Source organism: Octopus bimaculoides, chromosome 1 (genome assembly GCF_046866305.1).
Source record: "Octopus bimaculoides isolate indiv1 chromosome 1, ASM4686630v1, whole genome shotgun sequence".
NCBI classification, from domain to species: Eukaryota; Metazoa; Mollusca; class Cephalopoda; order Octopoda; family Octopodidae; genus Octopus; species Octopus bimaculoides.
Window position 1 is genome coordinate 79,481,470 of NC_142928.1, and position 27,281 is coordinate 79,508,750.

Consider the following 27,281-nt stretch of genomic DNA (forward strand, 5'->3'; position numbering starts at 1 on the left):
TGAATCTGGTAAGCAGAAACTACACAAAGCTAGCAGTGTGCATGTATGTATGAGTGTGAATGCTTACATTCTGCCCTTCATATGAAAGTTACTGAGCTATGGCCAGTAATGTTTGTTCACATCATTCTCCATAGTTTGCTAGCTCTGTGCTTTCAAAGACATGTGGACCAAAATGTCTCTTGTCTGATTGCAAATATGGTTACCAGACAATCAAGCCATGACTAGAATAAATAGAAACTTGACAGAATAATTTACTCAGAATAAAATGGACAGAGGATCATATGACAACTTTGTTTCTATGAGTAAGCAACAAAGTGAAATAGGACAGGTAGGTATCTCCAATTTTATAACATTCTCTTCACTTAAAGAAGCTAGTATACAATAATGGATTAGCTTCCTGAGTAGAATAATACTGAAAAGCAATGTTACCTTAAGCGAGCTAACTATCTTGCCTAAGGACACATCAAAATATTTGCATCAAAAACAAATTCTTGACCAACTTCAAGAAATAATATGGAATTCTGATGCCAGTTTCTAAACAATTAGGCCATTACACATGCACACCAGAAGAGCAGTTAACAGTTTTTACTTTGTTTGCCAATGGCGATGTAGATTACAGATTTTCAATGAGATTTTAATTAAAAACATAAAAATCATGTCATTAACATTACCTGACAACCTAAATTCAAAAGAGAGTCTGTGATAGACACAAACAAATACAATGTTTATGTTCACCTGATTTTTAATTATTGTTATCTGCATATCACAATCAAATTTTCTTGCTGCCGTTAGCTATATGAACACAAACTATACTTTACTCCATAATATATCTAATGCTGTATTATTTTTATGTATGTAATACTTGAGAAAAGATGTTTGAAATTATTTCAATAACCAAACAAATGTGAAAATTACAATTTTTGATGATTTCATCTCTTTTGATTTCTAAACAAATGAATTACTTCAATTGTTTAATTCCATTCCACAAGAAATTTATCCAATATTATTGTTATTTTTTTAGGGTCTGTTGAAAGGAAAATCCCAAATTCCTGGCCACTAGAGGGAACAGAATTTAGTAGTGAGATCAGTAAACAAAAAAGTATGAAATACAGTACCAAAAGGGATAATATACCTCTAAAAGAAACTAAAAAAATTACAAAGCTAGTCAAAAGTAAATACATAAAATAGGTGCAGGCATGGCTGTGTGGTAAGAAGCTTGCTTCCCAATCACATTGTTCCAGGTTCAGTCTGACTGTGTGGCACCTTGAGCAAGTGTCTTTTACTATAGCTTCAGGCTGACCAAATCGTTGAGTGGATTTGGTAGATGGAAACTGAAAGAAGCCCATTGTATATATACATACATATGTATATATGTATGTATGTATGTATGTATGTATGTATTTATGTGTGTGTTTCTGTTTGTCCCCCTGCCATCATTTGACAACCAAAGCTGGTGTGTTTACGTCCCTGTAACTTAGCAGTTCAGCAAAACAGACTGATAGAATAAGTACTAGGCTTACAAAAAATAAGTCCTGGGGTTGATTTCTTCAATTAAAACCCTTTAAGGCGGTGCTCCTGCATGGCCACAGTCAGATGACTGAAACAAGTAAAAGAATAAAAGAAAATGAAATATGTTTTTGATATTGCATTATATATAGAAATGTTTGGTTTCTTTTCAATTCTTCAACTATCTGGATGAAATACTACAATAAATTACCGTAAAAACCCATGTAATTTATGCACTTTTTCTCGCAAAAACAAAAATAATCATTAGTGGGTGTGTAAATTACATAAGTAGATCGTTTCCAGAATCTTTTTTGTTGAAAAATGACATACAAATGTAAATATTCGTACCAGAAGTTGACTCATTTAATGTCAGAATAGGTTCTTATAGAAAAAATATAATGAAGTTGACTTTTATTTATGCTGCACAGTATAATGCTTACTTTTTCTGTATAAATTTACTAAAACCATTAAATGGTTAACTACTTTTGAAGTTTGATGTTCATGCTGATAATCACGGTCTGGGCCATATTTTACATTGCTTGCAGTTTCTACCTATCACAATGGAACCCAGCAATTTCCTTCAATAGATCAGTTTTTCTCCACTTAAGAAGTCTAGCTTGCGTTTGCCCCCAGGAAGCTATTGCTCACTTCCTCTATGTTATGACAATGAAATTCATCACCACCCACATCGCCGATACCAGCTCTTACTGCATCTAACGCCAATGACAACATCATAATTTATCCTTGTGCATATGATCTCACTAAGTGAATATGACAGTGTTCCTACAGAAACCTTCATCATCATCATCATCATCGTTTAACGTCCGCTTTCCATGCTAGCATGGGTTGGACTTCATTTATCTTATATGATGTTTAATGTCATTTCACATTCATGTTAAATTACGCAACAATCTTATGTTCTCTTCATAGAACACTTGTAATGTATGTATTACCAGTTCTTTTGGTATAGTAGATTTTTGCTATTCTTGTTTATGTCTCCTCACAGACGTGTATATTCTAACAAGTTGCTTCTTAAATTTTACACCTCTCTTGTTCGATAAACACCGAGTTAAACTTGCAAAGCTGTTTATTTTCTCCTTTCGATTTTTAATATTTATTTTAGAGGGTTACCAAACTATCAGTTAGGTCTCCCGTCTAAAACGGTATTGACAAATTTTAAAGTTTGCTTGACATTTTATAAGTGTGAAAGGGATTAAAATTTCAATATTCTAAATCAAAAGTTCTGACAAGAATAGACAGAAAATCAGAGCTTGCGACAAGAAGACACTTTCGACCAATCAGAATTCTGTTTATGTAATCAGTTTGATCGGTCACCTTCCTCTGTCGGTCGAGTAAAGTCTCATCCAAGCTGATGTTTATTGGTAATTAAACTTATTTTGCTACACTTGTGCATATTTATCAGCTTTGTTTTTGTTGAAGGCATACAAAAGTATGCTAAAGATCAGACATAATTTCTTGTGGGTAAGAAATGTAAAATAAAGTTTATTATAAACAACACAAACACTTCGTAATTTGATAACTTTCTATCTTTTAAATAGAAATTATCTTTATTTGATGAAAATTTAATAAAATCTAATCATAAGTGAAATTATGTTAAATACAACTAAATTGAAAAGCTTTTTCCCCTAGCCATATTGGCAATTCCAAAAACTTTTAGGTGCAAATTTTACATGAGTAAAAGTTTTTTTAACAATTATTATCCTGAAAATCACCTACGTAAATTACACAGGTGCACAAATTACATGGGTTTTTACGCTAAGTCATGTTTCTTGTTGGTTCTATAATCTATAATCAACATATATATGCTAAGTATAAATAAAATGAGGATAAGCATTGATACAAAATAGAACTTGTACTGAGACTATATAAAATATTAACTCTAACATCCTGCATGACATAAATATGTATGGTACTGTATCTGTCTATCAGTCTTGTATCACCTGAAACTGCATGAATTAAACAACCCGTGTTTAGATTTGTTTTAAAGGAAGTTATAATGTCTCCAATCTAAATAAGAAAACTTTAATCCATTCTTCTATCATATACCTACAATTTGTAATGTTGTTATTAAAATCAATCCAAATGTTCCTAAATTTTTGCAACTTATTTTAACGTTTAAGAGTTTTGCAGCTTATTTTATTGTTTTTTTTTTCTTCTATTGAAACCTTTGAAAAATGACTCTAATTATTCATTAAGCAACAGTTTATTTAATTATATAATCATTGAATTTATGGCAGATAAGGCTTTAGAGATAATAAACAGTGAGATATATTTATTTCTTCAATGCAGACTTCAATGTCTAACTTAAATCCAATTTTCCCTCAAGTGACTCAGACCAAAATATTACTTGAAGAATTGGACACTGATCCTTTTGCAAGTGTTGTTGATCCAAAAATACCTTTAGGACTTAATGCGAAGCTTTTTAGTTTGTTTTTTTTTTTTGCAGAGGAAAGGGGCAACATTTTCCACTTAATTGTATCACATCCATAACCTGTTGAAATATTGCAGGTACGACCTTCAGACCAAAAGGCAATCTATTATATTTGTATAGTCCTCTGTGTATTCACTGTTAGAAGCCTCGAGCATTCCTCGTCTACTTTAATTTATACATATGCATCAGACTGAATATTTTGCCACCATTTAATTTTGCAAAAATATCTTCCAGAGTAGGCAGTGGATAGTGGCACATTTTTAGACAGTCATTCAAACCAGTAGAAAAATCAGCACACACTCTGATTTTGTTTTGTTTTTTTAAATACACAGTTGGTGCTACCCACTTAGAATAATCTACTTTTTTAATAATTCCCAATTACTCTAGTCTGGCTAATTCTTCCTCTACCTGCTTTATTGCAGCAAATGGTACATTTCTATTAGGTTTGAATACAGGTATGATGTTTTCCTTTATTTGAAAACGGGCCTCAGTCCCAGAACAGAGACATTTTTATCTGACAGCACTTCAGGAAACAAGTTTTTTAATTTTTTCTTCAGTTCAGCTGCTGAGTTATTTTCACTGGTGGGACAGTCGTTTATTTTTTTTACAGAACAGACTTATGGGGACGTTTCATAAGTCAAACAACTCCAACTAGTCCGTACCAAACAGATTGGCTTTTTTTATCATGAAAACTTTTGCTCCACAAGTTTTCCCCTAAAATGTGATGTCACTCCACATTTCGCCTATAAAGTGTAGTTTTTCACCTGTCATGCCTCATGCAATTTTTGATGTTTTTCTTAACCTAAGTTTCTCAATTCTTTTCCATGTGTTGGTACCAATAATCAAGATGTCGCTACCAGAATCTATGTTCGACCTTCCTAACTTTGCTCTATAATGTGAGCTCTTGTGTCCTACTTTTTGGCATCTGTAACATTTTTGCGTTTTGAAAGGACAATCCATCTTGAAATGTAGGGCTCCACATCCGTAGCATGGGTTTGGTCTTAACATTTTTTTTATTTATACCTTCATCAGCACACTTGTACTCGTGAGAACTCCTTCCCTTCAATTTTCTTTATGTCCTTTGACACTCCTCTGCAACTGCCTACAGAGTTAAACTTTGGTCTACTTGTTCAAGTTTTGTGAGAATTCTTGCATGTAACTCCATATTTTTGTTTGCCATAAGCCCTTGTACAAAATCGAGGCACTTAAACATAGCAGGAGTTAGTTCCTTCAGTTTAAACCTTTCGCACATTTGGTATATGGTCCCAGCATATGTGACAAAGTTGTCATCCTCTTTTTTAACTAGATTCCAACACTCCCATCAAGTGTTAAAGAAAGAACTCTTATCACTGAATATTTTTGATAGTAGTCTGACTGTTTCCTGGAAACAAATTTCACTAGTTTTTTGAGGTAGTATGAAATTACAATGTTTTTCATGCTCAGCCGTTGTCCATCCATGACTTGCAATCTTCCCTGAAGATTTTTTTGTACCTTCTAAAGTATGCTGCAAATATTATACCCTCCTCTGGGTCATAACTGAATTTTGTTACAGAGTTCAATAAACCACCTGGTGAAAACGAACTTATAGTGATTCCAGACTTCCTTATTAATTCCAGCAACTTCTGTTCGACTCTTAAGACTGTTGTTCGACTCTTGGGTACTGCTGTTCAACTCTTGGGCCCTGTAGTTCAACTCTTGGGTTCTGTTGTTCAACTCTTGAGTACTATTGTTCGACTCTTTCTGCTGTTACTGCTGCAATGCAACTGATTGTGTTGTAGCTGGTGCTCTTGTAGTTTTTGGTGCAACTCCTGTTCCTGCTGTTGCTGTTGCTTTTGCAACTAACTGTATTACAGAAGCTAATAGGCCTTCCATCATAATTTTGCATCACAAAAATTTTTAACTCACAAAAATTTTTAACTGACCTGTGTGAGGTTCGAATCCTCGTCACCAATTAGCTAGCAGATGGGAACAGAAACCTCTGCATGGCAAGTATGTGGCTTGTAGCAAACAAGCTGATGTCGACCAGAAACGCACGCATCAGTGGTTACGAAGTTCAGGGCTAAAAGCAGAGAGTGAAGGTTTCATAATGGCTGCTCAAGGCCAAAGCTTATTAACCCGGAACTACCAAGCCAATGTGATAAAAAATGGAGCTGACCCAAAATGCCGATTTTGTAATGATGCGATTGAAACTATAGACCACCTAATCTCAGGGTGTAGAGTCTTAGCACCTGTAGAATATAAAGCAAGACATGACAGAGTTGGCCAGTATTTACACTGGACAATATGTCAGCATTATAAAATCAAAACTGATGACAAATGGTTTAAACACCATCCTGAAGCTGTGACTGAGGGAGAAAATGTATTGATTCTCTGGGACTTCCCCGTACATACTGACAAGACTATAAAAGCTAATAAACCGGATATTATTGTAAAAGATCAGACAAAGAAGATGTGTTTATTAATTGACATGAGTATTCCCTCTGATCATAACATAGCGGCAAACGAATTTGACAAGATCAGTAATTATAAAGACTTGCTAATAGAAATTGAAAAAATGTGGCACCTCAAGGCGACTACCATACCAGTGATTGTAGGATCTCTAGGAATGATAAAAAAAGGTACTGAAACCTATTTGAAAATGATACCAGGCTTACCATCCCTACAGGAAGTGCAAAAAATCGTGCTAACTGGAACGACTCATGTACTGAGAAGAGCATTATCGCTGTGAAAACAACATCCATTCATGAATTTTTTTTTTTTTTTTTTCTTCAATACATGTTTTACCTGTGAATTTGCATGTGTAAACTGGGAATGCATACAACGAGTTTCTCTGCCCTAGGTGTACGGAAAACACTCGGCGAGAAATGGAAGAAAATTTGAAGAAAGAAGAAAAAAAACAACATAATAATAATAATAATCCTTTCTACTACAGGCACAAGGCTTGAAATTTGGTGGGAGGGAACTAGTCAATTACATCAACCCCAGTGTTTCGCTGGTACTTAATTTATTGACCCAAAAGGATGAAAGGCAAAGTCAACCATGACAGAATTTTGAATCAGAATGTAGCTAGTGACAAGCAAAATATCACTAAGCATTTCATCCAGCACGCTAACGATTCTGCCAGCTTGCAGCCTTAATAATAATAATAATAATAATAATAATAATAATAATAATAATAATAATAATAGTAATCTTTTCTACTATAGGCACAAGGCCTGAAATTTGGGAGAGGTGAATGATCAATTACATCAACCCCAGTACTCAACTGGTGCTTAATCTATTGACCCCGAAAGGATGAAAAGTAAAGTCGACCTCAGCATAATTTGAACTCAGAACATAGCAGCAGACGAAATACCACTAAGAATTTTGCCTGGCATGCTAACAATTCTGCCAGCTCGCTGCCTTCATAATAATGATAATAATAATAATGATGATGACGATGACGATGATGATAATAATAATAATAATAGCTTATTTAGGCTATGGAAAGGAGAATATAGCTGATTTATTACACTCCACACTTAGAAAATAAATATCATCATAACCATTATTTTATTATTATTGTGTATCACTTGATGCTCTGATTTCAAATCCCACCAAAGTCGACTTTGCCTTTCATCCCCCTGCTGTTGATAAAATACACTAGCAGCCAAGTAATGAGGTTGTTCTAATCAATTGACCCCCTCTCACAATAGCTGATTTTATGCCTAGATTAGAAATCAGTGTTGTTGTTGTTGTTGTTCATGCCACTGCTGATGCTGCTGTAGTTGATGATGCTTGTTGTGAACAGGCATGTTTCACTAAGTGAGCTTCACTTAAAAGATATTTTTTTCAGGATTATTTAATGGAAAACAAGCTTTACTGTGCTTTGTTTTGTTTTATTCAGATTCTTTTTTTAATGGACAAAAGGCTTCAGAATATTGGAAATGGTTCATCCTTTGACAATTTTTTTGGTGTACTAATATGTTTTGCAAACATACTGCATGATTTGCTTAATACTGGTTTAATATGGCCACTTTGGGAGTAATGGGAGGAGGTGCCCCCATCAAAGTGAACCAAAACCAGATTTAAAAATAAAGAAACAAGCAAAAACACAATGACATGACAATCAAAGAAAACTGACAGTTACACAATTACAATTTGACAAGCGCAAAAGGAAAAAGATGGTAAAATGCACACTAAAACAACATCTTTTTGCTAGCATTGCAAGCCAAAAAATACTATACATCAGTCAACTCCAGGCAAAAGAAAAAAGTATACAGGTTTTCCATATAGTCCCAAAAGAGCTGCGGGGAACTCTGGCCAATATGAGGCAGGACGTGTGCCCCTTGATTTAATATGGCTACTTTGGGGGTAATGGGAGAAGGTGTCCCCAACTAAGTGAATATGCCCACCAAAACCAGATTTAAAAATAAAGAAACAAGCAAAAACACAAAGACATGACAATCAAAGAAAGCAGGTGTCAGGACTTTTAAGGCCAAGAATTAAGTTAGGAGACATGGACTAGAAGCCTGCCCACAAGCTGGTGTAACAGTATGTTGATCACAGGAATATAATTATAATGACTAGTGGTATTATTATGGACACTGACCCTTGGCTTGTCATCACCATTGTACAACAGTATGGTCATGTGGTAAACATGGAGGAGACCTGCAACAACATTTAGTCAGGTGGAATTTGTATTGACACCTTCCCCTAAGTCCTTGTAACTATGATGAACGTAGGGCTTACCAAGTTGTAAAATGCATGGCAGTAAAAGCCACTCAAGGGCTTTCTACCCAGAAGAGGAAAAGCAACAACAATAACAGAGAAACTAAAGACAGCAGAAATAGTAAAAGTAATAGGTTCCTGAGGTGAAGATCAAGACAGCAACTACTGCAGTTACTACTTCTTCTAGAGCACCACTGATTGCAACTTCAGCATTAGGCAGAGATACAATAACTAGGGGAATTATATTATCTCTCTTTCAAAACCATTAATTCAAGACAAAGAAGGGTACCAAGAAGCAAAGAAGTTTCCTACTCCTCCAGCAGAAGACCATTCACTGGTTCATAACAACAATGGCTAGATTAAAGAAATCAGAAAAAGTCACCTCCGTTGACATAAAAGGTTTCTCAAATGCAGCCTATATGAAGCAGCTGTTTCTCAATTCATGCAAAAGGCAGCCTTTAAGATGCATGCTTATATGAAACATGTGTAAAAAGTGTGTTGTTGGTTTGTTAAGAAGCAACCAAGGGAACGGAACTGAATGTGGAATACATGCAGAGAGTGAAAACAAGACAATGATGTTCTTCACAATTATACACCTAAACATTTGTAGGAGAAAAATTAATTAACTGAATAAACCACAAGACATGCCTGGTTCTTAGTTTATCATCATTAAAGGCAAAGGTAATCTCAAGCAGGATTTGAACTCAGAGCACAAGATATTTCATTATTATATCATAATTGTAATTATTGCATACATAAGAAAAACGAAAAAAGTACACACACAGATATGTGCATATGTATGCGCAAATGCAGCAATATTCTTTCATATATAATTAAGAAGTTGCTTTTCAGTCATGAGAGTTCCAATTCAATCTTGCTGCATGATATCTTGGTCAAGTGTCTTCTATCATAGTCTTAGGTTGACCAAATCCTAAGTAAAACCTGGCAAACAGAAATTGGGAGAAACCCACAGAATTTATATGTGTTACATATCAGCTTGAAATGTTAGGACCAGTGCATCATGAAAAGTACATTATGATATTGGAGTATGCTCCCGTTCCACCTTACATCATCATTATCAACTTTTCCATGCTGACATGGGCCAGACAGAATTTGTTAAAACAGATTTCCTATGACTGGATGTCCTTTCTATCATCAATATTCACCTATTTCCAAGCAAGGTAATATTTTCTCAGGGCCAGATGCATTTTCATGGAAGACTGGGAACATATAACAGCACTTGTATGACAGTAATGCTTGCTTACAATTATCAAGTAATATCTAGACCATGGTCCAAACACACACACACGTTTCGTTCAGTTTCCAGTCACCAGATCCACTCACAAAGGTTTGTTCAGCCCAGGGAATATGATAAAAGACATTTCCTAAATTGCCACATGGTGGGACTGAACCTGAGACCATGTGGTTGGGAAGCAAGCCTCTTAACCACACAACCATGCTTACACCTAGATATGGTTGACAAAATAAATATTGGATCAATACAAGTGACTAAAATCTTTGGAGGTGATGCCCCAGCAATAACTGAAAACCAATAAAATAACAATACAAACCCACATATAAACAAACACACACACACACACAAGCATGATTTTAAGTATGTATACACAAGTATAACAATATTCATGTCATACAAATCTTAACACCAGTCACATCTATTTGGAAACAAGCATAGACACACACACACACAAACACACACTGGATGTTCTCAAGACGATCTTGGCGCTTAAGTGAAATCATTGTATATGGAAAATAGACAAATTAATACTCAATAACAACAACAAATCAATAAGTTAAAATAGCATTCCTCTTCTACTGCCCATCTTAAATATGCACACCATATCACAGTATATCACAAACAAGACAAACACAGATAAGCAACAACAGATAACATTGAAGCTTCGATTATCCTCGATCTTTTTTTTTTTTTTTTTCGTTGAAATTCTTTTCTCTTTTTTGTGCATTCTTTTTTTTTAAATCATTGTTTTGTTTGATTTTCAATGAAATACATTCAGACTATTATAAGAATATAATGCCAAAGTTTGATACTAACTTGAAAAAACTGACTGCACAAACCATAAAGAGACATTGTGGAAACTGCAAAAAAGATATTTTGCTGAAAAAGCAAAATTTGTACATTAAAAAAGAAAACAAAAGCAGAAAAAATATAAACAACCAGTCCTTCCTTTAATAGTAACAAGGATCTGGTAAACATCTAGTATCAACACCCCACCCCAGAAAATAGATTTGAAATATCTGACAAATATATGCACTACATAGTAGTAATAGTAGTGGTAGTAGTGTGAGAAACACAGATCGAGAGAAAGGAGAAGCAACAAGTAATGCAGAATAACAAACATATAACAAACAATAAGTCTACGTAACAATATAAAAATAAGTATAGCAATGTGTGTGGGTGCACACACACACACACACACACATATATATATATATATATATATATATATATATATATATATATATACACACAGGTGCGTTTCTTTATCTGTTTTATTGATTTAATATCTATTTTGACACACATGCATACAGACAGTATGATGCATGCTTCATTTTTCACTGCCAAAAAAAAAAAAAAATGAAAATTCAAAAAATGTTCCAAGACTTCAAATGGTCAGAACCCCTTATAACCCAACAGCAAAGATCTGATAAGCCTGTCTGGAACAAGGAAACATTTAACTCTTTAGCATTTAAACTGGCTATATCTGGCCCAAATCAGCCAGATCCCATCTCTCACACCTACCCTACAATGAGATTCTAAAAATATGTAATCATATCATCAAAATCTTGATAAGACATGATTAATTCAAAACAATGTGAATAAATAAGCATTACATTTGACAGAGTAATCTGAATGGGTTAAATACATCCTTCACAATATTCCAACATCTTCCAGTGTACTTTGACATTTAGAAAATCCTGTTTATGTGGCCCAATACCAAAAGTTCTAAATTCCAGTTAATGGTCCATACAAACTATCAATATTTCTGGTGTCATTCAGTGATTACTATTGAAGTATAATAAACTACACTGTATGAACTGTTGATTAGTATTTTGCTCATACTACCAACACTGCAAATGTTATCTAACTGCATGTAGCTAACAAGTATAAATACAACATAGAAAGGAGAAGGAAATATTGTCAATTTGCAGACTCATCCAATTCCTATGATGGAATGTGAATAGGCTGAGTTACAGTATGAAGATGGAGCTTTCAATGTTTGCCAAATGACCCAACAGTTTAGAATGCATTACTGTTACATCATCATAACTATTGAGGAACAGCATGTTGAAGCACAATGGCAGTAGACTCATTAAAATACACTAGTTTAACACCTTTGGTATTAATCAGAGATAACTAAAGTCAATTTAGCGATTTAGCAATTACCCATTAAAAGCAAACTGGTGAAACTGTTGGAAGAGTGTTGGAAAAAATGTTATGTAGTATTTATTCCTATTCTTTTATATTCTGAGTTCAAATCCTATTATGGTCAACTATGCCTTTCACTTCTCCAGGTTCAATAAAACAAAGTACTAGTCCAGGGCTATGAGTAAGCCAAATTTTTTGTTCTGCCTCTTGAGACTTGAGTGCCACAGCATGAACAAGAAATTTAACTGCATCTGTCCCACAGGATGGTATATTGTAGAAAAAAAGATAAATTTTTAAAATATTAAAAAACTCAAGGAAGCAACAGAAAACCACTTTGTATTCTCCTACGAAAATTCTTTGCAAAGCACATAAGCTTGTTTAACAGGACTCAGTCACCAAGTCAATTATCTCAAGACAACAAATACATAAGGTAAATGTAAATGCTTTCTCAAGCCTGAGAAGTTTTTAAGAGCTCAGCTACTTTCATGGTGGGAAGCAGATAAAAATATAAATCCCTTATATGACAGGGAAATAGTCTATTACAGAGAACATTCCCAAATTATTTGTATTCCAATTCTTAATAGCTAAGTGTAGTGAACTAAGACAATAAGGAATGAAGTGTTCAGTTCAGAAATACATCTGCATCAACATATCTCTAATCATAACATGGAAGCAACCAGTCCATTATCAATTATCTCACCTCCAGAATTAACATATTGGTAAACAGTTTATGGCAGTGAAAACATATTGGAAGAGCTAGTGTAGTTTTTATGGCATTGAAAATATTTGGTGAAGTCCAACTGTTTCAGGAGTGAAAGCAAATTAAGTAACCAGAATAACTCCTACCACAGTAAAAATACTGAAGCTCTATAGTTACTGAACTAATTTAACCTGCTGCACAAAACAAGTAGTAGCATAGTGAATATTGCTTAAAATGGCTGAAAGATTAGTGAATTATCTTCCCAAGCAAAGGGATTAACTCTCTATACAAAATGTATGTCAGATGCATCTACAGCAATGAAAAAAAAAAAAGAAAAAGAAAAAAACAACAACAAAGTAGTGCTGAATTAAGTAGACTGAGGTCAGTATAATCAGTGAGATAAGTATTTTGAATCTAATATATTATGTTGCTTAGAAATCAAAGATTTTTAACATTTAGAGAGAGAGAGAGGGGGGAGGGAAGGAGGAGGGAGCTGAGGGATATAAAGAGAAAAATTTTGGTAGTGTGAATGTGTTACAAGAATAAACCATGAAATTTATGACTTAATCCTTTTGAGCTACACTTGTCTCAGAGCTAGTATTGGTCTCTTGTTTCCCTGTTTCTGTTGAAATACACTACCTTTGTCGCAATTAATTTTGAAAATAATGAAGAATTGAGTAAAAAAAAATTTCTCATTAAGCTGATGTCTGAAATTTTGATCGAAAGTTTTAAAATTCGGATCACTTTAAAACAAGAAGTTTGCATCATAGAACCAAAGCGGTCACAGGTAGGTTGGTATCAAAAGGGTCAAAAAAGAAAATGGAAAAAAAAGAAAAGATACTACTACACTAAAGAAAACAAATAGTTCTGTGATATAAAATGAATAAGAGTGTTATATAAAATTCTGCAACAAATTTACTATATCTTAGAATTGGATACCTATATATAGACACACACACAAAAACTCAGTATGTTTATTATATATAGAGTTAATTCATAAACCAGAATAAACCAAACTATTTCTATGTTGTTTGCTCTTTTTTCATATTTTTTCTCACACTCAACCCAACTTGCACCATGAATAAGACATGGGTAAATAAAAAATCACATTGATGATCATTTTACAAATAGTTCATCTTCATTTTCCAGGTCAACAATTCATAACACAAATTGAAAGAGGGCTTTTATAATCATTTATTTTAGCAATGGTTCCTTAGAATAGTTAATTTATTGACATTATGAAAACCACTAGAATAAAATAGTTGTTTGTTTCCATTGAGAAACATGAACCAATGAAATGATCACCATCATCACCATCATTGTTTAACGTCTCTGTCTTCTATGCTGGAATGGGTTGGATAGTTTGACAAAATCTGACAAACCAGAGAAATGCATCAAGCTCTGATGTCTGGTGGGAACAGCCTTGCTTCCAACACCAGTTTCTCCTTTAGACAATTGTTTCAAATATTGGTTCACCACCTGTTGTATCCCCCATCTTCTATCCCCACACTCACTTCACACCCCCACAAACCTATTTGCACACAGTGTGTCTCTGATGAATTATCTCTCACTCCCTCACAACATATCTTCTTCCCTCCCTCTACCTGCATACACTCACCACATTTCCTCCCCTCTATTTCCTACTTTCCTTTCACAATCTCATGAACTTACCTGCCCATTTATCCTATTTAACCCTCTGTATCTCTTCACTTACATATATCCTCAAACTTGAGTGAACATCCCATCACATCATCTTCCCCCCTCTCCCTCCTCTCTCTCTCCAATTGATATTGTCATGTATCTCTTCTGCTGCAAGACACCTATTTTTATCCCTCTATCATACCAACCTCTCATCACCTGGTACAAAGCCACTTCCCTCGATATTACTCCTCGGTGCAGTCTTTGCCAGCTACTGTCAAATCTTCCAACCCAGGTCAGTATGGAAGGAAGCCACTAAATGATGATGATTATGGTGTTGATGATAGACACAACACCTGAAATTTTGGGGTGAGAGGGTTAGACAATATCACCAATAGAATCAAGCATCAGTATTTGTTGGGTACTTTATTTTATCAAACCCCCAAAAAAGCTAAATGACAAGTTAACCTCAGCAGGATATGAATTTGAAAGGTAAATAACAAAAAAAATTCAGCTAGATGACATTTTCTTTAGTTAGACAACATTATAAAAAAGGGAGAGAGGGAAGGTGGAGAAAGAGGAGAGAGGAGAGAAAGAGAAACAGAATAAAAACAATTAAATCAAGTTCATTATATTACTGGTGTTTATTTTATGAACACCAGAAGCAAAATGCAATTGCCTCCACCTGGAATTGAACAATAAAAACATGAGATACAAAACTAAGAATGACAAATCAATATAATCCATCCTTACTTCCTGTAGGAGTGTCAGGAACTCATCATCATATATTTTTTTATTCAACTTTTTCATTGCCCTTCCTGATGCCAACATTTATTTATTACCCTTTTACTTGTTTCAGTCATTTGACTGCAGCCATGCTGGAGCACCGCCTTTAGTCGAGCAAATCGACCCCAGGGCTTATTCTTTGGAAACCTAGTACTTATTCTATCGGTCTCTTTTTGCCGAACCGCTAAGTTACGGGGAAGTAAACACACCAGCATCGGTTGTCAAGCGATGTTGGGGGGGGGGGGACAAACACAGACACACAAACACACATATATATATATACATATACATATATACAACGGGCTTCTTTCAGTTTCCATCTACCAAATCCACTCACAAGGCTTTGGTCGGCCCGAGACTATAGTAGAAGACACTTGCCCAAGGTGTCACGCAGTGGGACTGAACCTGGAACCATGTGGTTGGTAAGCAAGCTACTTACCACACAGCCACTCCTGCACCTAATTGTCAATTAAGGTACTTAATTTCAGTCATCGTCGCACATCAAACTGCCAAGTGCATGACAAGCAAATGTCAGTGCAACCCAGGTAATGTAATGTGAAAACACACACACACACACTTATCCTCTAATATAATAATGCAATAATTCTTCAAAATTTATGGTTCTCAAAACTGTGAAGTTTGAGTGTTGGAGTACAGACCATATGATCTGGAGTTCAAACTTAACTGCTATAGCTTTGATGTTGTGCTCCTCAAGAAGACATAATTCTATCTGATTCACTTTGTAGTTGACTAGTTCCATTACTACTTCCCAGCAGAATCTTTAATAGTACAAATGATACCCAATCAAAAACTATACAAAAATATCTAAATCTGTAAAATTCACCCACACTGGAATGGAAAAAAAAAATGGACCATTATTTCCAAAGATAATTCTAATGTGGCTGGAGTTCTTGGAGCAGCAAAACATATTTTGTTACCTGTCAATTATAAAAGGGAAATAAAACCAACTAAATATTGACATTTTCCTATCTTTGGAACATGTAGTTTGTTTTTATGAACAAATTTAATCTAAGAACAGATTAATTTCAGAAGTGTATCAGAATCTATTGAAGAGAATGATTGTCAAATTTTTAAATTTCTGCCACAAAATTCACTATATTGAAATAAAAAGCAATAAATAAAAGACATCAAAAGTACACATTAAGAAGAAATTTCTACAATACTCTGGAATTGGCTTCTATATTATTAACAAGAATTATTGATTATAAAGTTTTAGACCAAAAAAATTTTTAAAAAAGAGAAAGAAATTGGAGATATTATACATTAAATGAGATAAGCCAATTTACATTACAGGTGATGGAAACAGAATTGAAAGGACTGGCCAGTACCAACATAACTCAAATGTCTTGTCATCAAGACTTGTTATAGTATCTTGTCATCAAAAACTCATTGCCTTATGTTAAGTATACACAGCCCAACAAACAAAAATAAAGGAAGAGAGAGGAGGGAAAAAGAAAGAGAGAAGTACATGTGCAGTTTGCAGAAAGAAAAACCAAGTCAATGATAAAGTGCTATTGAAAAATTCTTCAGAATATTTTTAAATCAAATATCGTCTACTTCAATGAGTCAGAATTTTACGTGAATAGAACGAGAAATAAATGCTTGAACACATTGTAAACTATAGATAGAATTTTCAATTGAAAAATTAATATTAGATCTCAACAGCTCTATAGTTTGGCTTTATTTCCTATCCAAATTCAATAAGTAATTATTACAGACCACAAAGATTGTTAGCAATTTTTTTTTTTTTTTTTTAGACTAAATATTTTTAAATGATTAAGAAAGATAGCATTACACTACTGAGTACATTTTCAATATTGAGACTCTATCATGACTAACTTACATAACTAATAACTAAACAGATTTGGTTAACTTTAAAATTAAGAAGATTGTTCTTTAACAGTCTTCTTAACTAAAACATGAAATTTTTTCAAGGAAACATAAGTAGGCTATCTCGAGTGAATATAGATGGAGAGAAATTTTACACCAGTTGCAGCAAAAGTAATGGTGTAACTGTCACTGTAAACAACTAAGAACTGTACAAGCCAAAGAAGGAAGCACTAGAATATCAGCTAACCTGCTAAAAATAGCAGCTAAATTTCCCTCAAATCATACCCAACTGTTTTCTTATATAAAGCAAAGACATATTATATGAAACATGTTATCATGTCCTTAACTATATGAAACAAGCTATCATATCCTTAACAAGGAGGTTAATCACAGCTGGAATGTTGTTGACCATCATTAGCTGGAAGCCCTCCCTGTGAGCAGGGGTAGGCTTACCAAGACACTCCACTTACCTCTGTGTTGTCCTGCGTGCATACAATCAACCAGATTCCCATTTCCAGTCAATTCTTTGATGGTGTCATTCTACAATTATCTTTGGCAACCTCTTGATCTCTTCCCCTCCACACTTCCTATCAAGATGATCCATGGTACACTGTGTCCAAAATATGATACATTTATGGACTTTAATCTCAACAATACATGTTTCTTGGCTTTCAGCAGGCTTCTTTCAGTTTCCATCTACCAAATACACTAATAAGGCTTTGGTTGGCCCAGAGTTATACTAGAAGACACCTGCTTTGCATTGGGACTTTACCTAAAACCATGTACTTGTAAAGCAAACTCCCTACAACACAGCCACACTTGTACCTATATATGTGTGTGTGTGTGTGCGTGCACATGTGTTTGTGTGCATATGTGCATACACTCACTCTTCAATAAGATATTTATGGTGTTTTTTTTTTACATTATATAAAATATATCCAACATGTAAACACTTCAACTAAAGATGTGGAGAAAATATTTCCAGCATAGCATAAGATTTATCTAATCAGTAAGTGGTTATCTTTAATAAGTGAAACACAAAACAGTAAAATTAAAAGAAAACAAATTTAATTCATGACCGAAAATGATCCAAACTCATAATCCATAAAAGTATTAAATCTAATTTTAGATAATTTTCATTCTTAGACACGAGTGTGTGAGTGAGTGTGTGTGTGTGTGTGTGTGTGTGTATGTGTGTATATACATATATATATATATATATATATACTAGCTGACATACCGGTAATTCCCGGGAAAGCGGGGCTTATCCCTTTGTTCTGTTCTCATAATTGTTTCGCTAATCCAGTCACAACAATACAAAACCCTTAAAACAGTTTTTGTGCATTTATTGAGAATACTGAACTGTCTTTCACAGGATCTTGTATTTAGGAATTCCCAATAAGTTATGAACACCCAAATTGTGAAGTCAATTATGTAATAACATGAAATTAATTACCCAATAATAAGAATTCAAATAAACTAGTCCCGAAAAGGGCAGACGGTAGAACTTACCACAGTCCTCTTGTTTGCCAGCTCCAGCCAAACTGTCCAACCCAGGCCAGCCTGGGAGACAGACAAAAAATGGTGATGTTTTTATCTATTTATCTATCTACACACACACACACACGCACACACACGCACACACACGTAAAACTTAAGTCAGTATTTGGCCTAGGCCCCATCCAAACTAAGAGCACCATCTGAGTTATGTATGCCAACCAATTATGAGAAACCAAGAAAGTCAGGTGTGTACAATTTATATGTTTTACTAGAATATGTTACAATTTCACAATGATCCATGTGGAGCAAAAATATCTAATATTAAAACAGTAGCAATTAAATAAAACAGACATAAGTAATCATTGTTCTCACAGAAATGGAATATGTTAATTACAAATAATTAGTATTGATGATATAAAATCAGAACAATGAAGTCACTATTTCCATAGCCAGCTTTGATGAAAATGGCATGACAAGACTACATGTAAGATAAATTACACAAAATATTTCTAATGACTCCAAAACAGAATATGCAACTGCTTTGAACAGAAAAAATTCAAGTTGAAAGATGTCAGATGTAGAAAGGTGGTGGTTAAGAAGGAGAGATTGCTTACAACAGTAATATAGAGCAAAGTACTCGAGCCTTAGTGATTCTTTAGATGAATGCATATTTATAATTTCTGAAGCACATTGTTAGAAATCATATCACTTTCTGATAAAATCATATACAATCCATGAGTTAAACTTTTTAGACTGGCTAATCTAATTCCTAAGTTGGTTAGCATAAGAAACTAGAATCATGTCTTGCTTACAGATATAATACTGCAGACTGTGGACTTGTAATCCTCCTTCCCCATTTACCACACATTTGTAAGATCTCAGTGATAATCACATTTGCTCAACCCAGTCAATTAATGCTATTTTGTCCTGTGAAACAAAATATCCACATAGCCACTAAACCTGCAAGAAATAGTAGCCACATTTCTTCAAATCACACACAACTATTTTAATTAATTAAAAAAAGAAGGATTTATTGGTTAATGTAGTCCTAGGAATACAGAAAGAGTAGATTGGCCACAGCTAAGAATATCTTTGATCATATGTTCGCTGGACCAGGGCTAATCTGGGGTTAAACGACAACAAAGAGTTACATGTAAGAGACTGAACTCTACATAACATATACAACTAGCAGGAAATATAATTAAAAGATTGTTTTGACACCTTTCTATTAACAAGTCAATTAAATCTTAATGTTATTCCTAAACCAACTAATGCATTGATTTCATACCATTTCTTGTCAAATAATGTTCTGCTAATGACAGTTATTGGAAAGGTTGTCACTACTGATGTTGTATAGCACTAATTGTTAGCTTATGGATTTCAAAATAATAAATAATAACAACCACTAACTCAGCTTTTCCTAACTTTTTTAACAAATTATTTGAGTATCACATTGCAAACACTTACTTTATAAAACAATTTTATAAAATTTACTAGAACAGTTAGATTTTAATTAAAATTTGGTTGGAACAAATCTTGGACTTAAATTTATTTGAAGTAAAAAAAAAAAAACACAGCTATAGCTTTGAATAAAGCAGTTTAATTTTAAACCTTTTCAACTGGCTCCTGTTGCAAATTCATGAAACTGGTAAACATCCTCAAACTTTTCACCTTTGCAATATTTTCTTTTCAGTTATCCAGTCAGTTAAATGCTGAGATCAAACTTATATTTCTGCTTACATATATCATGAGTAACTAGCATTCATCAAGTTCAAAATATTATACTGCAGACATATTAATCAATTATATTATCAGCATAACCACAGTGTGAAGAACATAACCACTTCCATAAATATATTATTGCAACTTATATGGTTTTGTTCTATTTTCCTTCCAACCTAATCAGAGCTATGTTATTTCAAAACTAATGTACAAAATGCTTCACAAGTAATTTTCTGTAATTTTCAAGACTCGCAGGCTTATTCACACTGACAAAGAAACTATATTCAAAACAGCAATAATATGATGGATGGAGGATAAATCTGACATACATCAAAACTGATCAATATTGTTAATCAATCAAACTGAAAAGAAGGTAGATGGTCAGAATAGGACTCGTTAAATGTTTGATATGATAAAATCAATATGACTGCCATTAGTGATATTCTACGAGAAAGTACCTAGAATACATCAAAGATGTTTGATACTTTAATCAATTGAAGATAGTAACAATTATACATAGCATCAGAGAAGTGACCTTGATTAGTATAGAATTAAGTAAGCAAGAAAGTAATGCTGCATAATGAGTGCAAATAATAGGTACACAAACCGTGCAGTGAAATTTTTGGCACACTGATTTGTGAAGCAGAATTTTAGGTACATCAGGTGCACTAAAATAGCAATGCACCGCAGACTATCAATTGTTCAAACAACTTGCTACATGTTTTGTTACTTAAATGGCAATTATTCCATGAAAAGTATACAGGTAAGGGTTAATAATAGGTGGGAGTTCAGTGTACTATACAAGGCATGTGTAAGAAGTTTGAAGCTCTATAAAGTAGTGAATGAAAAAGGATTCACAATTTAATTTATTAGATATACAATGTTAGCTAACAAGAAAAGTTAACACAAACTGAAAAAAAAATGAATATGAAAGACTTTGGCCCATGCTTGTAGCAGTAACAATTAAACAGCTATAAGCATGTAATGTAAATGGATACATGCTGAATGTATTGCACTGCAATCTTGTGAGAGTGACATTCATTTATTTGCCTCAAAGTATCACACTTCATCACAACAAAAGGATTATCACAACACTGGGACTGCCATAGGAAATCTGCTCTCAATTGCATCAGTGCAGCTACTTACATAGTTCTCTAGATAACTTGTTCTTTGCAGAACCATCAAACCTATGCAAAAATAGAGGAAAATATATGTGTGTGCATACATTATCAATGATAGAATTTCTTCTCTGACTTTACATGAAACCAGGGTTAAGCAATGTCCTTTTGAAGCCAGTGGCTGTGCAGCTTTAACCCTTTAGTGTTTAAACCGGCCATATCTGGCCAAGATATTCTACATGTTTTATATTTAAACTGGCCATATCTAGCCTCTCACACTTAACCTACATTGACATTCTCAAAATAAACAATCACATCATTGAAACATCAAAGCTATAAGATAATGCATGATTAATTTAAAACAATTTGAGTGAAAAAGTATTACATTTAACAGAGTTATCTGAACACTAAAGGGTTAATAAGAGTCCATAAATAATGGCACAACTCTAGGAGTAGCACGATCAGGTTTTATCAGCATAATTAATGAAAAATTGATTAGTCACAATGTTCAAGTTGTTAAAGTGGTTTTTAGATTAACACTAAGTATCACTAATTTCATATTTATTCAAGCAAACACACCACAGTAGAATATAATATTCCTTTACAAATCTGCAGAATGCCAAGACAAAAAACTGAACTTTGAAATCCTTTAAAACAGAATTCTGGAGTTGTCATTGAATAACAGACACCCTCAAGAATATTCTCACAGTGCAGACATAGAAAACAGGAGCCAAATTATATTAGTTTGGTATCAATGTGCTTCTACTTAGTTTTCTATAGGTCAGATATGAGAAAAAGATTCAAACATTTCCTATATGTTACAATTATAGAAACAATGATCTAAAATGTTTATAGTACTGAGTCAAAAAGAATTATTGGCACAGAGGTGAACACGAAATTGGATTGATAAGAGTTAGATTTAATGACGATTTAGAGGGTTAGGATAGGCTGTCTAGATTTTAAGAAAGCAGGACTAATTTTGGGTTAAACAATAGAGAATATAGGTTTTATGAATCATGGCAAATTTTTGTTTGAACTGAAATAGTATTAAAAATATTGAACTAAAATAGCATTATCATTAGCTATAATCATTTGTTCCACCAGAAAAATATTTATGGTTAACTTTTTAGGAAAACAATCAGCAGAGATATAAAGTTAATAACATAAACAAGCACAGGATCATGAAGAGAAAAAGTGAACTGAAAAAAAAGGTGACTATATATGTTGGATATTACAAATATCAGTTTCAGATGGACAACAACATACATATCTATCACTTGCTAAGAGACTACATAATTAATTACACAATAGAATAACTGCTATCTTACCTTTTCTAGGTACTATAAAATTTACGTTAAATAATTACAGTTAATTGATGAAAGTATATTTTGAATGATTAAAAATGACTCAATTACAGGGTAATTTATAATGGAAACAATTTAATTTCATAAAAGAGATAAACCAAAGTAGAGGGAATACTTTAATTTCGACAGGGACCTCTCTAGTGCTAGGAGCGTAATAAAATGCTGTAAAATATTTGGTGATAAGGACATCACAATACAAAAACCTTGCCAAAAGTAACAAAGGAACAAATAGAGAAAGTGTAAAGAAGATTTGTTAATCTCAAACGGACAACCTGTGTATCGCCAGTGGTATGATAAAGTGTACCCATTCACAATACATAGAGAGGTTGGTGACAAGAAGTTCATTAAATACATAGAGCTAGATGGGTTTTTTTCCTCTACTGCTATGTGTACCAGATGGTATTGGACTGTGGCAAATAGTGAGAGTGACATTTTTCCAACCCATGCAAGCATGGACAAACATGTATATGATGGTGATGATGATGACAATAATGACGATAGCTAAGCAAAACAAGAACTATAAAATAAGCATCTCTGGTATTTGTGTGCCATAATATTTAATGATGGATTGAATCTAACTTTGTTACATACTTAATTCCAATGTTTATAAATGTTTTAAATAATACATTTTGAATCATGTTGAAATACCTAATGTACAAAATTATTTTTAAACTGATTCTAGAAATAATACAGAATAACAAAACAACTTCTTGAATGAACATTCCTAATGATGTCTTGGTAAATGCTAATTTACTCTTCGATTATTTTAGATAAGCTTCTTAAATATTGGCAACATCCATTAACCTTTAGCTTACTGTACGTAGTCCAGTTACTTCTTCGCGTATAGAAACCCCAATAGGTCAAAGACCTGGAGAAGGAATTTTCAAATGCCATATACAAAAGAATAATAAACTTAATAAACTGGAATGGGTCAATAACAGTTTATAAATGATAAACCAAGTTTCTTTATCACGTGAAAAATTGTTATATAGAGAAAATATTGGATCTTTTTTAAAACGGGGGCCACATTTTTCATTAATGTTTTACGTAGTGTTTTTGGTACCGAAAGACTTTCAAACTTCGTATACTTATCTATAATTTATTTCATGTAAAAAGAATTTATTTCATGTAAAAAATTGTCTTATTTCGATAATTTCAACCAATCACTGACAAGTATTCAGTTGTTTACATTTACTCCTTTGGCTGATTAAGCCATAGCTTCGTTTTATTTGCTTTTTTCATTTTCTTTTCTTTTTCTTCGTTTTATTTGCTTTTTTCTTTTTAAATTTGCTGTTTTACCCTAACCCTAACCCTATCACCGATAGAATTGTTTCAGAATCGTTTGTTTATGTAGTCGGGACTTAATGTATATCGGCTGAATGGACGTCAGTGATTGGTTGAAATTACAGAAATACGACAACTTTAACATGGAATAACTTAGGGATTTCTTTTTTTTTTTAAGAAGACTAAGAGAAAAAGATGTTTTATATGACACATTCTACCAATGTTTCAAGTTTCAAAGTGTTTCGTTAATGAAAAAAAGTGGCCCCCGTTTTAAAAAAGATCCAAAATATTTATTTATTCAGAATAGTATTGCATTGTAAAATAGAATAAGATGTTTTAGAACAGAAAGCCACTACAATGCAAGATAGAAAGAAAGGAGTGAAAACAACAACAAAATAGAAGCAATGGTTTCCACTTTCATTTTATAATTCAACAGATTTGGTTTAAACACCTCTTATCAAGAGAAAAATAGAAGGTATACAAGCTAGCTTCATTCTGCACAAATCAGAAATAATGAACCAGCTATTTTTCAAATGTTAACATGTGCAGAATGATTTCGATAAATCAGTCAACCAGTTCATGTTGATTGTTGATGGGTCTTCACTTGGAAAATGCTTGCCTGGAAGTCAACCACACACTACAACAAAGTATACAAACTAGCTAACTGCCCACTCAAATTTGAGGATACAGTAATCCCTTGACTATTGAAGGTGTTACATTCCAAAACCTCCCACAGAAATAATTAAAATCTAAAAAAATATAATACCTATCGGCCGCAGAAACCCGTGATATACTGAGGAGTCCGGAATATAAATTTACATAAATTAGCCAGAAAAATCTGCGATGTATTGAGCGTGCGATAGGTGAACAGCAATGTACTGAGTGCATGATAGGTGAACCACAATGTACTGAGTGCGCGATAAGTGAACCACGATGTACTGGGTGCACGATAGGTGAACTGCAATATGATCAGGGATTACTGTATATTTTTATGGGCCAACATGTTGTTAACGCTTAATATATATGTAATGAACTTTACATCAGGAGCACTATTTGAAAACTGTATATTTTATATTAAAGAAAACAGTCATATAAATATTTTCTGCATTAAACATCAGAATATCACAGTCACTATGAAATCCTCAGAACAGAATATTGGAGATTTAAAAGTTAAAGAAGCTAACCTTCTTAATAAACTCTATCCATACACCAATAATATGTATAAAATGAATAATACTGATTGGTTGATGTAATTAACACCAGTTAGCACATGTTACAACATTCCTTCTCTCAGTATGTTGGTAATTGAATGTCTTATTATTTGAGATCAGTGTAGAATGGAGCTAGCTTGAGGTATTTTTCAAATTATTGAAATATATGATAAGAGTATAAACCATTATTTTGCATTTTTCTTCAATCCTTTTATTTCCAACATGCTTCCTGAAACATTTTAACTATTTAATATGCAAGTAATCTTCATTAATAATTTAAATTATACTGTAATTATCGTTTTTGTTTTGTTTTAAGTGTTTACAGCTGTTTTTCTCAATCAAACATAATTCTGAAAATATTCTTATTTGCATGAATAGTCAGTTTGTTTTACAGCTGGATACTTTTTCTAAAAGTAACCATTCAACTATGAACTGGAATTACTATCAACTTTCAACAAAACTGACTGTTGCAAATCAAGTAATGTAGTGTGCTTTGTTTCTAATAGAAAATATATGGTAACAGAGTTAATACAGCAGCCACATACACTAAACCATACTAGTAACAAAGTCATCGTCATGACTAATTACTTCACTCCATAGAAGCAAATAACCATTGCTAACACGGGTAATCAGTAGCAGCAGGAGTATTACAACTAGAAACAAAAGTAATAATAAATTGCGAGATGCCAACAGCAAGACAATGAGGCTCAGCAAGCAATTTGCTTAAGTTATCACTCTATGTACAGATATTTGGCTACATTCCCACTGGTCAAGAGTGAAAATTCTACACATATATTCCACAGAAGCAAAGAGGGAAGTGTAGGTCTCTCTACAACAAGGATGAAAAAGACCATATTATAGTGTGCAAATCTCCGGTTATATATAGATGGTCTAAGTCTATACAGCAAAACAAAAAATAGAAGCAGTTATTTTAAATAGATGAATAAGTATACTCTGCATAATTTATTCAAAATATATGTAAACAAACTCACACAGGAGGGAGAAAAATGAGGGAGATACTTTTTAAGTATTTATGCTGAATTACACGGTCATTTTTCATACATATATTCCAACAATTACTTTCCATTTATTACTGATGATTCTTAAAACTTAGATACATTGAGATATATTTCTTATTTTCCTTTTTGTAGCTTTCCTTTAGCTACATGCATAAATAAAATGGCAACTTTTTTTTCTTTTAACTGATTGGTATACTATGGGACGTGGAGGCGCAATGGCCCAGTGGTTAGAGCAGCAGACTCGCAGTCATAGGATCGCGGTTTCGATTCCCAGACCGGGCGTTGTGAGTGTTTATTGAGCGAAAACACCTAAAGCTCCTCGAGGCTCCAGCAGGGGATGGTGGCAAACCCTGCTGTACTCTTTCACCACAACTTTCTCTCACTCTTACTTCTTGTTTCTGTTGTGCCTGTAATTCAAAGGGTCAGCCTTGTCACACTGTGTCACGCTTAATATCCCCGAGAACTACGTTAAAGGGTACCCATGTCTGTGGAGTGCTCAGCCACTTGCACGTTAATTTCACGAGCAGGCTGTTCCGTTGATCGGATCAACTGGAACCCTCGACGTCGTAAGCGACGGAGTGCCAACAACAACAACAATACTATGGGACAAAATGCAGTGCTTTGTTGAAAGAGATAGCATAACAACAGTGATTCCAGTCTATTTATTCTCTGTACTGAAGAAAAAGAATGCAAAAAGTCATGCTTCAAAGAAAAATCATTTTAAACCATACTAAAATGAATCCGCCGGGCAAAATTTTCAATAATCAAGACTACCACTGAGACAGTAAAACTGCACTTTCTCCAAATTACTTAAAATTGTTTCTTTGTCTTGGGTTTTTCATGTTTTTTTTTGTTAGATTCTTTTACACATTAATTAGTCATAAAAACTTTTAGAGTTTCTATGAGATTTAATTTTTTTAAGCCATCTGAAAATATAAGTGGTGAGAGAAAATTAAGTATGACATATAATTATTAATAATTGGCAAGTGTTCTTAATGAGAATAATTGTCTTCG

At 33.6% G+C, this 27,281-nt stretch overlaps 1 protein-coding gene across 5 annotated transcripts in view; it reads right to left on the reverse strand.

The window, feature by feature from the left end:
• LOC106883562 (chromodomain Y-like protein 2) overlaps positions 1-27,281 on the reverse strand; it is a 188,767-nt gene that overhangs the window by 132,391 nt on the left and 29,095 nt on the right. Inside the window, exon 2 of one of the 5 annotated variants that reach the window (XM_052967614.2) lies at positions 10,740-10,802. The exons of 3 other annotated variants lie outside the window; for them this stretch is intronic. The gene's annotated coding sequence lies outside the window, so the exon portion shown is untranslated. Of the gene's footprint in view, positions 1-10,739; positions 10,803-21,417; positions 21,459-27,281 lie in introns of all 5 variants that reach the window. One more of the 5 variants, XM_052967617.2, reaches the window with a different exon arrangement.